At 39.1% G+C, this 15352-nt stretch overlaps 1 long non-coding RNA gene across 5 annotated transcripts in view; it reads right to left on the reverse strand.

Moving 5' to 3' along the window:
- LOC149104853 (uncharacterized) overlaps positions 1-14923 on the reverse strand; it is a 93469-nt gene extending 78546 nt beyond the window's left edge. The window contains exons 1-7 of one of the 5 annotated variants that reach the window (XR_016201438.1): positions 14785-14923; positions 13086-13177; positions 11479-11583; positions 10609-10696; positions 9966-10053; positions 9254-9339; positions 2253-7474 (exon numbers count right to left, since the gene is read on the reverse strand). This is a non-coding gene — a long non-coding RNA (uncharacterized LOC149104853). Of the gene's footprint in view, positions 1-2252; positions 7475-9253; positions 9340-9965; positions 10054-10608; positions 10697-11478; positions 11584-13085; positions 13178-14784 lie in introns of those variants that run through there. The other 4 variants (XR_016201432.1, XR_016201433.1, XR_016201434.1 and 1 more) reach the window with 4 other exon arrangements.
- Between the last annotated feature and the right edge of the window lie 429 nt (positions 14924-15352).

Raw genomic sequence — 15352 nt, forward strand, 5'->3', positions numbered from 1 at the left:
GTGCCACGGACGTGTGTCAATGATTGACCTTTTCAGTACGGAGTCATAAAAGTCGTCGATACTTGTCAGAGTGCGTGATGATAAGATCAGTTATAATATTACAGTATTATTTTATGAGTGCGATGATCATACGTTGATTAACATTAACCTACACTTTTATCAAACTAAATAGGGTCCTATTTCTAATGGATGGCGAACTAGAAGTAATGATGGCGGTACCGTAGCACATTTGTAACTACGGTTTCGGTATTTTGGTAAATTTCCACGCGGTATTGCGGTTTTTTACGTTTTTTTACGCGGTTTTGCGGTTTTCGGACCCCCCTTACGCACCCCTCTTAGGTGGTCGTGAAAATCGTCAATTTCGTCTTTGTGAACGGCGGTAAAGGTGTCGTCAACGTAGCGTAACCAAAGCGGTATCGTTTGTCGGCAAGTTGCAAGGGCGCGTTCCTCCACGTGTTGCATCACAATTTCTGCGACAACAACAGAAACAGGCGACCCCATGGTTGTTCCATGCAACCTTGTTATACAAGGACAACCAGAGAATCGATTCGCGAGACAACTGTGACCGGTTGTGGCCCTCTGTCACACAACAGCGTATTTTTGCGTGACAACGAGAGCCGAAACTGGATTGAATGATTTTTCTAGTTGATGATTAAAGTTACACTTCAAAACATACACTGCTGTTTATTTTTTCTTTTGTTCGAGCCCTTCCACGCAGGTGCAGGGGTAAACTACGCGGAAGGAAGCGTAGGGAGTGGGGAGCGCCTGTGCGCCTCCAGACTGATGTTAAGGTGCTCGCTACTGCGGTACCGAAGCCTTGTAAAACATTCAGCTAGGCCTTTTGTCGAGTACTTCGACGATTTAGTTAAAGACTCTAAAATATTCAGTTACTTCAATGACAAGCTAGATAAAATATGAGACACCCTGGGAACAGGCAGCGACGAAATATATAAGGGATATTAGGGAAGGTATACCGGGGGAGGGGGGCATCGCGAGTAAATTTATGAGGGAACGCAAGGGTCAACAATGTACGGCTATGGTACTGGAGGAGACCCGATCGGGAACCCCGGGGGAAGACACGAAGTCGCCTACGGAACGCACGGAAATTATAAAGGGAACTATATGGAGAATCACATCAGATGTTAAAGAAAATGCGGAGGGATCACACAGTTACAGACTATTACATGCATGTGGGACTGCAAGTGCAAGGCTAACGTAGAGGGGAACCCACTGAGAAACCATGAAAGAACGCACACGTTACGTATGTCGGAACGCACAGGGGAGGGCCAGAGAAAACGAAACCGAAAGGGGAAACGGAAGGAAAACCACGTCGAATGAACAAGAAACGTGTAGAGTAATGTACAAAGAAATGTACCATTGAGCGTATATGAAACGCGCGGTGTCACAAACAAGTAAGGTATGGCGAATATTGCAGGGACCCTCCGGAAAACCATCAAGGAATTCATTGAAAAACGAAAGGAAAAATGAACCAAAAACACGAGGAAACACTGGGAGCGCGCGTCGAGATGAATTAAACGATTCGCACAATGAACGAATGTAACGAATCACTGTGGGGGACCCACAGTGAATGCACAGAGATCACTAGGAAACCGAAGGGGAAGGCCCCGGGTTGCGTATGGAGGAACGCATGGAACAACGTATAGCGAAACGCACGGGAAATAGGCAGGACGCAAAGTTTATGGACGCGAAGCATGTATAGGAAACAGATGACGAAATGCCAGTGGAAACCCATGGTGTAAGACATAAGCAAAGGTATTGGAAAACCCACAGCAAAGTATGGGTGACATATATAGCAAGGAACTCGGGGATGTGTCTAGCTTAAAGCACAAAGAAATGCGTAGCCGAACGCAGGAAAATCAACGGCAACGCACGTGAAGCGCATAACAGGCCTAGGGAGGTCACGACGTAAAGGACGACCAAACACGTTACGAAACACACCATAAGTGAGGGAGACCCAGAGATGAATGAACGACTTTGTGTGTAGGGTAAAGCGCAGGGATTAGACGGAGAAACACAAAGAGAAAGATAGGAAGAAATACACATGGGAGTGCAAGGTGAAAAGAACGATTAAAAGCTGTCTGGGATGCGAATGCAAAGGGTAAGTAAGTGGGAACTCACAAGGGAACCATGATTTTCAGTGGCTCCCTTCATTAAATGACAACACTTAAAAGTAATAAAGTTATACAAATATCAAACATCACACAAGGGGATAATTTAAAAGCCTTCAAAAATCGATCAATAACTCAGCTATCTTTATTTAACGAAATATGATGGCCACCTGAATCAGTCTTTACAAAGGTATTTACTTTTACGTATTACTGTCTTAACAAAGCCTAAGAATGCAAATTTCTAGAGTGAAATTGATAGTTTTTCACAATAGTCTTGCATAAGAATTTAAGAGTCCCTGTCCATAAAAATGGAAAATAACTCGGCAAGGATCGAAAATTCGATTTCGCTCATATTTTTATGGTAGATAGGCTAGGGGATGACAAAAACTACTGGATAGTTTTTTTGGCAAAATATCCTTTTATTTCAAAGAAATATGCAAATTACCAAATTCCGTTAAAATCGTCATTTGACGCACCATTTTATTAAACAAGTTTGAGAGCCTCGGATGCAAAACCACATCATTCTTCCGTCTTCAAAACACTCAAATATTTTTGTGCAATGTTTAAATGTGTACTGGGTTGATTTTCGGGAATGTTGCGTTGTCTTTTTGGGTGCACGATAATTAAATTTCGAAGACATGTATTTCATTCACTTAAAAGTACTTCGTGAATATAATTAATTTTCACTATGTGCGAAACCTTCAAATGGACCAAGCTTCTGGTGGTTGAATTGCAGAAGGATGGTCTACAGATTCCTGTAAAAATTTCTCTGGGCAAATGATTGTGAGCGACGCGAGAGCTTTTCAAAGTACGTCAAAAATGCAAATATTTGACCATCCGTCGTCAAATTTCAATTTACGGGTTAGACGTATATTTTAGCATGCGCCACATGACTTGACCTATGTTAAGCTGAAATAGACACAGAGCTGATAATTTCGAAATATTCTAACCTTATTTGCTGTAAAAGGCAGGTCCAAAGCCGATTTGACGTGTTTCTAGTCGATCTCTCACCATTCGACGCACATAAAGCATATGTTCGCTTTTGTTTACACAAGGTTAACGTCCGATGTACATCGCCTACTGTCAACCTATTATTGGTCGAATACTATGAATCTGTGACCATCTTTTTGCGCATATAAACATCACTGCATCAAAGTCTAAAACGGCTGAGACATTTGTAGATAGTTGCTCGCTTTGCGCTGCGCCAAAATATTGCGTTTGATCGATTGCTGACCATTGCTGATAAGCGTGTCGGCGCAGCACAATCTCACAGCCGTTATTGTTCGTCACGCAGTGCTGTCCCGACATATGCTGCACATTTTGATCTATTTTGTATAGAGTACTCTCAGCATAAGTGAAACAATTTAATCATTGTTCTTCTGTTTTTTCATATATATAATAATATATGTGTATATTTATGTAATCATATTCTATAGTGTACGTGGCCTCGGTCCATATCACGTTTGTTGTACGTTCTGATGTTTCAGACAACAGCTAATAAAGCTAGTACCTGTACTCACTAGAATTTTAAGAAAATCGCCACAAAAAAGTTATAGATTAATGAAGCAAGAACGAGCTGAAACAAAAATAGGAAATCACAACGTGTGTAATTCGTGAGAAAAACAGACTAAATTTAATTAGGAATTACGTGAGTAAATAGCCCTGGCCATGCCATTTTGTTTGGCGTATCAGTTGTTTGCTTAGTGGCGAGGCATTGGTGTGTAACAGAAAATAGAGGACTGTTGTCAATACAGTCCAAAATTATCGTCAGTAAAATATTGTAAATAAAACACCTATTGACCGGTTACCTCCGCGGCCATCATTTGGTCATTCCGATAAGGGTTTCATTATTGTCTTTACCCCTATTAAGCGGCCACCCAAAATTTAAGAACTTTGTTTTGGAAAGGGCGATGGCAGATAAGAGCCTGAAATTGAAGGTGCATGACGAGTGATAATTCAAACACACGTCTATCATGATTGTATTGAATTGACTCCATGTTCACCAAGAAATTTATAGCCCGATAGTGAAAAAATTAAATATTCAAGGTACATCAACCTCTATTTAAGCGGCTAGCCCCATTAAGCGGTCGCCACCCATTTCCCCGGGGGTAGCCCACTGTATTACATGTAAACCAAAAATAATTGCATAGCGCGAAAAGACCTAGGTATGAGTTTAGCGTTACAGTATTACGCAGGGGCATGTAGGTAGCGGTGGTCGAGTAAAAGATAACAACAGGGGCAATGGTAAATTATTCATTCTTTTCATTTCTTAATTTAATCTCTTCCTACTCAACACGATTGCGTGCTCCCAGTGATTCCAAGCCTTACGGAGCCTTACGTATCAGGATAGAAATTGTCCCACCCCTACCCCCTAAAATGGGATGACAGAATTGCGTGACGAACAAGGAACCGCTGCAAGCAAGGATTCAAGCCATCAAACCATGATGATCAAACGTAATATTTTGGTGTAGTGCAAAGAAAGCAACTATCTAGAAATGACTTAGCCGTTTTTGACTTAGATGCAGTGGTGATCATATGTGTCGAACGAGGGTCACAGATTCATGGTATTCGGCCGTTAAATAAGTTGACAGTTGGCGATGTACATCGGACGTTATGTAAACAAAAGCAAACTTCTGCTTTATGTGCGCACGTCAAATCGGCTTTGCACCTGCCTTTTACAGCAAATGAGGTTAGAACATTTCGAAATTATCAGCTCTGTGTCTATTTCAACTTAACATAGATCAAGTCATGTGGCGCATGCTAAAATATACGTCTAACCCGTAAATTGAAATTTGACGACGGATGGTCAAATATTTGCATTTTTGACGTACTTTGAAAAGCTCTCGCGTCGCTCACAATCATTTGCCCAGAGAAATTTTTACAGGAATCTGTAGACCATCCTTCTGCAATTCAACCACCAGAAGCTTGGTCCATTTGACGGTTTCGCACATAGTGAAAATTAATTATATTCACGAAGTACTTTTAAGTGAATGAAAACATGTCTTCGAAATTTAATTATCGTGCACCCAAAAAGACAACGCAACATTCCCGAAAATCAACCCAGTACACATTTAAACATTGCACAAAAATATTTGAGTGTTTTGAAGACGGAAGAATGATGTGGTTTTGCATCCGAGGCTCTCAAACTTGTTTAATAAAATGGTGCGTCAAATGACGATTTTAACGGAATTTGGTAATTTGCATATTTCTTTGAAATAAAAGGATATTTTGCCAAAAAAAACTATCCAGTAGTTTTTGTCATCCCCTAGCCTATCTACCATAAGAATATGAGCGAAATCGAATTTTCGACCCTTGCCGCGAAATTAAGAATTTGTCTGATTTTTACGGGCAGGCACTCTTAAGTCCGTGAAAATATGCGGTGACATTTTTGTCAGTGATTGGTTCAAGTTTGTAATCAATATTCATGACTACTTGTGAAATTTGCACTCAAACCAAATACTTGGTCATATTGTGAAGACGTGGATTTATGTACTCCTGGTGATGTCGGATCTGGCCATGTTCTTCCTTTGAAGAAGATAACGCAGGACGAGATTGAAGATTCAAAATATTAATGGTGAGAACATTTTTTAATCTTGCTGCTCTTCACCGAACGAAACAATTCTTCGCTCGCAATTTTCTTAATTCTTCGAGCTGCACATTGCTTCGTACCGTAAACCAGATAGCCACAGTTTTGCAAAAGCTGGGAAGAAACGTTTCAGTAAAGGGTTAATAAGAAATAATTTTAGACAAGTTTGTAAGATGTTTGAACTGAATTTGTTTGATATTTTCTGTTCTTCTCGTTGCGTGTTGCTCCCGGAAAATTGAAAACCGTTACCACGTGCAGTCGGTTCATACGAGCTTTGGTCGCTGCTCGCCCTGGTAGTAATGGTGTATCTTGGAAATGAATTTGACCCGAGAAAAAGCTAATGTTTCTCATTATTTTCTTCTTTTCAGGAGAGGAAATGGCCTAATGGCGAAGAGGGATGGTATGACGACCCGGCGAACGAAAGAAGAGATAGAAATTTCGCGAGGTGGCAGTATATTTGAAGCTTTCGTTGTAAGGATTGTTTCGAATGACTGATATATATTTTTCAATACCTAGCCTTGGTAGCCATCATTTTGGTCGAAATGATTTCAGGAAAAATTTTAAGTGGATCGACAACGTTGACTTACGCGCGTGTTAAAGACTTGTACTTGTAGACTTCTGGGATGGCGATGTGGTCATTTCCAGATTGCGGATTCTTCATTGACATCCAGGCTTCCAAGAAGAGTCGCTCGTGAAAGTTGGCCTCGTGTCCAACAACTCTGACATTTCCCTCATTTATTTTGTGGTTGTTTTCGAGAACATGGCAGGAGATCTTGGAGTCACAGTCGAACATAGAAACAGCCCTTTTGTGTTCTGTAATCCGAGTTTTCAGTGATCGTTCAGTTTGACCGTAGTATACAAACTGCAGCTGGTGCAACTGATTTTGTACACTGTGCCAGTTTGTGGCCGGTCAACCTTTTCTTGAGCTTTCGGTCGCGGGAACAAACTGTTCACAGTCTCTTCTTGGAAGCCTGGGCCGGGTTGTTCAAAACCCGATTAAGCTAACCCAGGATTAGCGCGAATTTTGATTTGAGTTTTGTAACTTTTCGGTGAGGTTTTCTGTTTATACTGTTTGTCCTTCAGTTTTGAGTTTGACTAAGCTCAAACTACACAAAACGTAAGCAGTAAAAAACATTTTTAAGCAAGAAAAATAAATACTTCGGTTAACTTTTAATCCTGGGTTAGCGTTAACCGGCTTTCGAACAACCCGGACCTGGATTTCAATAAAGGATCCGCAAACTGGAAATGACCACATCGCCATCCCAGAAGTCTACAAGTCTTTGGCACGCGCATAAGTCTCGCGCTACGTTTTCTTGGAACTTCACGCGGAATTTTCCTCCGCGCGCGTTCGACGTACAGTTTTTTTGAATCACGCGTACTAACGTTAGTATTTCAACTGATGAAGGCTCGAGCACCAGCCGAAACGTCTTGAACAAAACATAAAAAAAAATAATTAGTGTCAAACCATTATCTTACAATGTTAACTCTTGACTACCACTACTCTATTTTTAGATACCAGACAATTTGAGAGTAATTCCAATGCCTTCTTTTGACTCTTGAGTTTTATATTGTAAAATCACTAATACCAGCTCCGCCCTAACAATCTTGTCGCAAGAAACTCAATCGAGATAAACTTTGTCTGGTAAATCTACCTTACATTTAAAACGCGATCCACTGAAGAAACATCTAAACGAAGTTCTTTGCTTTGCTTTGTTTCTTTCCATGTTAATGTCGCTGCACGTACACTTGAGATGGCAGGCTGAAAGAAAGATAAATAAAACGTCCAATTAACAATGGGTATACTGACACCCAAAGAACAAAATATACATGAAGTGTATTCTGGACTTGAGTTTACAGTTTAATTCTCTCATTGGGAATGCACTCGTTTGGTTTTATCATCATCATAGAAATACACGGAGTTTACATAATGATATCAAGAACAACTTAAAACGCGGACAAGCAGCAACACGAAATAAATGGCACCGGCCAAAATATAGCATTCTAAAATTAACCTTTACTTCCAACGGCAAAAAATGTTCCTGACTAAACGAGCAATATTAATTTTTGCATTTTCTTCCTGAGGAATAATTTATGCGTGCTTAATAGACTAGTTCGTTCTAAGAATTTGGTGAAATATCAAGACAATATAGTCAAGTTCATAACCTTTCTTCTCATTGCTTTGTCCTTATTCAGAGTTCTTAGTCAAAAAACAAATTCTCCGTACTGGTTTTGATCTATCTAGACAATTCCTTTTTGAGATTACTCTCGGCATGTATATCCTCTTCACTGTTTCTTCATGATTATGTTTGAGAATGTCAGGAGAAATTTTAAGCTTATCACACACGAGACTTAATAGCTAAGGAAGCATTGATACATGAACCGGAAAGCAATTGGTTGTTGATCCAATTAGACCTATTGTCTCGAAATTTGAATAATCATCGACAACAGTACCTCGGACCCTAGTCAGCCTCCGCTATTTTCGATGTCATCGAAATTGTTGATATTGCATGGTGAAGCGAAATCTTATACATGTAGCTTTACTGTAAGTTGCGTTCCTAAAAGGACGTTTAATTATCTCCAGTAGTTTCACAGTGATTTCCTTCGTTTTGACATGCTCCAAATAAAACATAACAGCCAAACTCTAGCATGTAAACAAAAACAAAGGTGTGGCTGACTAGGGCCCTTTAAGGGGCCCAACAACCGATTTAGGCGCGCCTTCGCGCGCGTTGCTGAGGAAGTGAAATTTCACTTCCAGTGCCTGAGCCTGGGAAATTAAAACAGTTCCATAGCTTTTAAATTCAGTTACAGTTTAGATGTTTTTTTCTATGTGTTTCACAAAAGTACAGTCAAACAAAATCAAAATAAGAGAAAAAACAGAAAAACACGCGCAAAAGAAGAGTTATCTTCGTGTGGCTTTTGTGTGCTTCGTTTGAAGTTATCAAAGTGCCCCTGATAGAGGGAACTGCGCACGCGCTATAAGGCTACTTCCGGTAGATATTGGCGACACTTCCGGTTTTAGAAAATATTGCAGATTTTTCAATACCTTGAATCTCTGTCAAAATCTAACCTTATACATGCAGAAATGAAACAAAATCACAGCGAAATGAGGATTTAAATCAAAATATTAAATCAATGAAAAAATCTCGATAGAGTAATATGCCTAGAGGCCTTTGCATTTTTGGAATTAGTCACATGATCATGGGCCTGGCTTGATGACATCATCACTGATGTTACGGATCATGAAAAGGTTAAAACAAATGAAAGAACTCTGAACTAACCAAAAAATGGGCAGGTTATAAGACAACTAATTTTCCCTAGCAATGGCTCAAAAAGATCAATTATTATAGGCCCTTACTGAATGTTTGTATAACCTAACCCTGAAGGGCTAGGGTATCCAGTTAGCCATATAACAAAGGTTTCTTGAAATATCTTAACAGTGAAATAACATCTGTGTTCAAATAAGTTCTTTGCTTGTATTGTGCAAAGTTATTCCTAGTAAAGGTACTATCAAGTGATTAAAAACCTACATGTGACCCACCTTAAAAGGAATCTAATGTCTCAAGTTGATTCTTTTTCCTCTTGAACCCCAGCAAAGCTTTTATTTTTCCTTTTCTTTTTCTGCATCTAGTTAGAAACAAGAAATGTTTTAACCTTTGTGACAACCTTCATCTCTTCAAAAACAACACAATTAAAAGTAAACCATCACATTTTTTACATAATATTATTTTTAACCCTGTAGGGGTAAGTTTTGACAATGAAGGTAAGGTTAAGTCTGCATCAGGCCAAGTGATGCAAATCACCGCAGCTTCCACTTGGATGGGATACTAGTGTCACAGGGTTAGCATCCAGTATTAAATACACCCAGTACCCATCTGTACACCTAGGTGGAAAGAGGTACTGTGAGAGTAATGTGTCTTGCCCAAGAACACAGTGCAGAGACCCTAACCATTGGTTTAAACCCAGATCGCTTGACTTGTAGTCCAGTACACTAACCATGTAATTAAACCACTGTGTCCTTCCTCCCACAAAACAATCCTCTTAACAACAATACCCCTGCCATTGTAGTCTTAGGGAACACCTTACCCCTGAAAGGCTAAGTTATGCAAACACATAACAACAATTTGTTTAAATAATCGAACAGTTGTGAGACAATCGATTGATCTATATTCATTTTAATTTTCTGCCTAATTTGTGCTCATTATTATTATTTCTAGTACATGATACCAGACATAGAAGAAATTGTGACTGACCTACTGAGGGATCCAATGTCTTAATTTGATTCTTTCTCCTCTAGAGTCTCAACATAGAGCTCTTTTCCTTGCTTTTCTGTTTTTTTATCTAGCGAGAATTTAAACTGCAAATGTTCTAACCTTTATGGAATTCCTCGATCTATTACTGTATGTTTTACAAACGACACAATTAAAAATTAGTCATGAATCAAATTTCTAAAGTTTCAACCCTACTAGGGGGAGTTGTGATGATGAAGGTAAGGTAAAGTCTGCATCAGGCCAAGTGATCCAAACTACCACACCTTATCCCAGTTTCTGTAGCATCAGCTGATAAGGAGTCTTTCTACTCGCCCTCCCCCCCCCCCCCCCTCCCCCTTTAAATGGGATGCTAGTCTGTTGCAGGGTTAGGCCCAGTATGAAATTCAACCAGTATCTATTTGTATATGATTGGGTGAAGGGGGGGGGGGGGGGGCACTATGAGAGTTACAAGTGAGTCATGTCCAAGAACACAGTGCAATGCAATTTGTGAACAGTGAAACAATAACATCTCTATTTGTTTTAATTTTCTGCCTGCATCATGTTCCATTATTCTTAACACAGCTACATGCAAAATTGAGTAACTGATAACTTCTGCAACAAAACACAAAGAAACACCAAGTCTCACCTGACATGGGATCTACTGCTGCAATATGGATCTTTCTCAACACACAGCCTTCTGGTTGTTATGAATTGTATCTAGTAAGAAATGGGAACTGTAATAACGGTTACCATTTAACTTTTACAAATTACAGAATCAAAAATAAGTAATCAGATTTTTAAGGTTTTAACCCTACTAGGGTGAGTTTGGACTATAAAGGTACATGTACAGTTGTAAGGTAAAGTCTTCATCAGACCAAGTGATCTAAGCCACAACAGCTTATCCCAGTCTTTGCTGCATTAGATGATCTTGAGTGGTTCTACTCTGATGGGATGCGAGTCTGTCTGTTTCACAGAACTCCACAGTTGAATTTTAGCAGTGTGAACCCTACAAGGGCAAGGTTCGACAAAGAAGCTAAGGTTAAGTCTGCACCAGGCCAAGTGATGCAAACCACTACAGCTTATCCCAGTCTCTGTGACATATAAGTGATAATAAGTGTTTATGGACTACTCCCCCATGGGATACTAGTCTGTCCAAGGGTTATCACTCAGTATTAAGTTCACCCAGAACTCATTTGTACACCTGGGTGGAGAGAGGTATTGTGAGAGTTAAGTGTCTTGCCCAAGAAAACAATGTGGAGACCCTACCAGTTGACTCAAACTCAGATTTCTTGATCTGCAGTCCAGTGTGCTTAACATTAGATTACTGCATCCCTCCTCCCACAAAAGAATACTTGTCAATAACAGCAGCCCAGGTATTGCAGTCTTAAGAAATTTTTGTACACCCTAGCCCGAAGGACTAAGGTGTAGTATGGCCACATAACATTATTTTAAATATCCCACCTACATTGTGTCATTCGTAGTACATGAAACCAAACACAAAGAAATTGTGACTTACTTATATGGAATCTGATGTTTCAATGTGATTCTTTCTCCTAATATTGAGTCTCAGCACATCAAATGTCTCGTCATTAGCTTTCATTGTTGCTGGTCTGTTTTGAATCTACATGTAGTAAGAAACAGGAAATGTTTATGACAGCCTTCATCTCTTAAGTTTTACAAACTACACAATTAAAAATGAGTCATCAGCTTTTTTTAAAGTTTCAACCCTACTAGGGGAGAGGTTTGACAATGAAGCTAAAGTAGAATCTATGTCAGGCTAAGTGATCTGAAACACTGCAGCAGCTTATGCTATTTTTTTGAAGCATACTGTACATGTAAAGTGATAAAAAGCACTTCTTCTCCCCCCTCCCTCCCCACCCCCTTGATGGGACGCTAGTCCATGTACAGGTAATGGGAACCCCCAGCATTGAATTCACCAAGTACCAATTGCACACCTGGGTGGAGAGGCACTGTGAGAGTAAAGTGTCTTGTCCAAAAAACAAACCAAAGACTGCTTCATAAGCAGTCCAGTGTACTGACCATTACATGTAGACCACCGTGTCTCTTCAGTTTCCACAATAACAAATGTTATAACTAAATAACATGAAGCTAAATGGTCAAGGAAGTTTAATTATACTTAAAGAAATTAATTTGGGTCCCTCCTCCCACAAATGAACATTCATCAACGACAGTATCAGCAGCACGGCTACATCATCTGTAGTCACAAACATGGAGCAAAAGATTCTTGAAATAGCTGAACAACACTGAATCAACCAGTACCCACTTTATTTCATTTTGTCTGCATAGTGTTATTAGTTCTTGTGCAGGTACAGTGTAGCAAAAATAATAATACTTATAACCACTCCAACCCTCCAGATAAGGTGGAATATTTTTAGGATTTCTCATGGGTATCATTTAAGTCAATTTTATTTTATTTCACTTCTCCCTAAAAAGTTAAAAGGTGACATTTCTCAAGTTTTTTCAGCTTTTTGCTGTTTTCATAGGAAAATGTCAGATACGCTGGTTACATGGTAATTTTTTAAGTATAGTCAGTGGATCCTCTGTGACACCATTTTGCAAAGTCCATTAGCAAAGAAAATATGCAAAACATCACAGGATACTTACAGTAATAAACACAAGCGAGCATGATTTTTACCCCATGTTTGCATAGGTTGAAATCCAAACAAAACAGACATTTTACAACTTTTGGTATGATGTGATGTGTGCTTTAGCATTATTTCATACCAAATGTATTTTTAATAACATATTTTAAATTTTATATGGACCAGCAACTTAATGATCAGTAAGCCCACAGAAACATGCACTCCATCTTTATCCACTGCATTGCACTGCAGTCCCAACACCTACAGACAGCCTGTCACTGAGAAAATAATTCATTTATCCATTGCATATTTACATTGTATGTGTTTGTATCTTCTCTCTCGCTAAATAACTGTTGTTTTATCTTAACATGTCCATTGCATCCCTTTATCATAATATTCTCCTCTTTAAATCATTCTACATTTATTTAAAGAAAGCTTTTTTGTGTAGCTTTGTTTTGAAGACAAAATTCATTATATTTTAAAAAGCTGCTTTAAATTAATAGCTTTTGCTATCACTTGCCTACCAATAGTAGTTTCCATGATGATATCATCATGTCCTGTAATGAAAATCTAGGCTCCAGACGAGTGAGTTTCAGTTTGATGTGTTTCATTCTGTGGGAACAAACAATGTACATGTATGAGGTGACTATTAAGTAACTGCATTACATACATTCATTTGACATTTATAATTCAACTCTGAGTGACTTCACAAACTTTCATGTTGTACCCTACATATCATCTGTTTTGTACTCTGCGATATAGGAATTATTGTACAGTCAAACCTCGGTTATCAGTACCTCGATTATCCGGATTTCTCGATTATCCGGACTTTTTCCCTAGTCCAATTTTTTTCATGAATATTTATTAGTCATGAACAAGATCCATAGCAATATTATTTTGAAAACTATAGCTTTGAAAAGTGCAGCCAAAAGTTAGTTTGTTTTGCTTTTAAAGAGCAAAAGCAGTGCTCGCATGGGTCGTAACTAATAAAGAACACTCTAATGAGTTCTGATTTTCTAAGTGTTCAGTGGTTCAAGATGTACAGTGTACAGTAGACCATATCGTTTTCCAAATGATTTGATTTTCACAATTAAATGAAGCTTTAAAATGTTTTGTTCTTCCTTAATATTCATATTTTCGATTATCCGGACCCTCGATTATCCGGACTATTTCGTCTAGTCCCAACGAGTCCGGATAATCAAGGTTCGACTGTAGCTATATCAAATAACTTATCATTCATTGTGCAGTCACTTGGGTGTCCAGTTGTATATCCTGTCACAACTAAATTTTGTAATTGGATTCACACACCACTTGCTTGTACTTTACTAGCTTTATTCTCAGTGTTTCCTACAGTGTTAAAAATTTATCGAAAACACTATCGAGTGTAAGTTTGTACTAAAGACTTTGTTACTGATGGGGTTATTACCAATGAACCTTGTTCTGCATGCTTGTCCGACTTGAAATTACAATCATGTGATTACACCCTGAATTTTACTCCCCTCGGTCCAATTACATATGGCTTGTTGACCAAGCATGAGGTCAAGATGACTGGATATTGGTCAAGCTCTATTTTTGCATGTTTACAGACCAAAACAGAGTCAAGGTCTATAAACAAACAAAAAAAAAGAAGGCCAATATGCAGCAATATTCACCGAACATGTTAAGTCAGTATATGAGTTATTATATGTGATAGGGAACAATTTTATCCTGTGGGGCACAGCACATAACCCCCACTGGCAAGATAGTGCCATCTTGCCTGCTGGGGTAGCCAATGATAGTGCAGGATTATCAGATTCAGGGATTTGCAATAATTTGATTAGAAGGATAACATCAACAATTTACAGGAAGTTTCATTAAGGGCCAAGCACTGGGCAAATTGACCGGCTACATGTGAGGATGATTTTGCCTCCCTGGTTTGATCAGAGGAAAGTTTTTCTTTAATATAAAGAAGTTTTGCCTACCTGTGGAAACCAGTCGCTCGATCTCCTGTTGAAAATTTTAATGAAAGCCCTAGAATTTAGCTTTCAACTGGATTCAAAAATATGAACAGCTATTTGCTCTTGGGCGCTATTTGTAATGAAAACCAACTTGGTATCGAAGCCCCAATGAAATGTTAAATGTTATTGTCATGTGCTCAAATTCACCGTCTAAAAACGCTTCCGCCCTCTTACATTATTCTGGAAGTTCCTTTTCAATTTGAAGGACTAAATCTTACTTACCGCAATATAAGACCAAGCCACAGAAGAGCAGATAAAAACAGAAAAACACCAAAATGTCTTACTTGCGAGACACTTCACCCGCCATATTTACCAGTCCGGAATATCCCGATAAATTAGGACATCTGTGATGTCACGAAACTCTTGTTTCAACCAATGACAATGCGTGTTTTGGTTGGAGTGTTGTGTTTCACAACAAACCAAGAGATTCAAGATGGCGGACAAAGAGAGTCGCGAATACTTTCCAATGCCATGAATGCGGGCCTTCAGGAGGTATATATTTATCTCGAATTGAGTTAAATACTGTCCAAATTATAAAATAAAAGGAAAGTTTGTGTTCGCGTTCCATGTCACAGACAATTCTGCCCAGATAACGATTATCCTCGGACCGAAGGAAGCACCACAGAACGCAATGCGGGCCACGTTTCATTCTTTGGAAAGAGACCGTACAATCGGTAAGCATCTTTACTCTGCATTTTTCTAAGTACAGAAATGATCGATATGAGAATTGAGGCTTTCCTCTTATCTAGGGATTATCGGGCCGAAATCGACAGCACGCGCGTGTTCTTAT

This window comes from Orbicella faveolata, unplaced genomic scaffold (genome assembly GCF_042242905.1).
Source record: "Orbicella faveolata isolate gen_17 unplaced genomic scaffold, um_ofav_v1 contig_34, whole genome shotgun sequence".
Lineage (NCBI taxonomy): Eukaryota > Metazoa > Cnidaria > Anthozoa > Scleractinia > Merulinidae > Orbicella > Orbicella faveolata.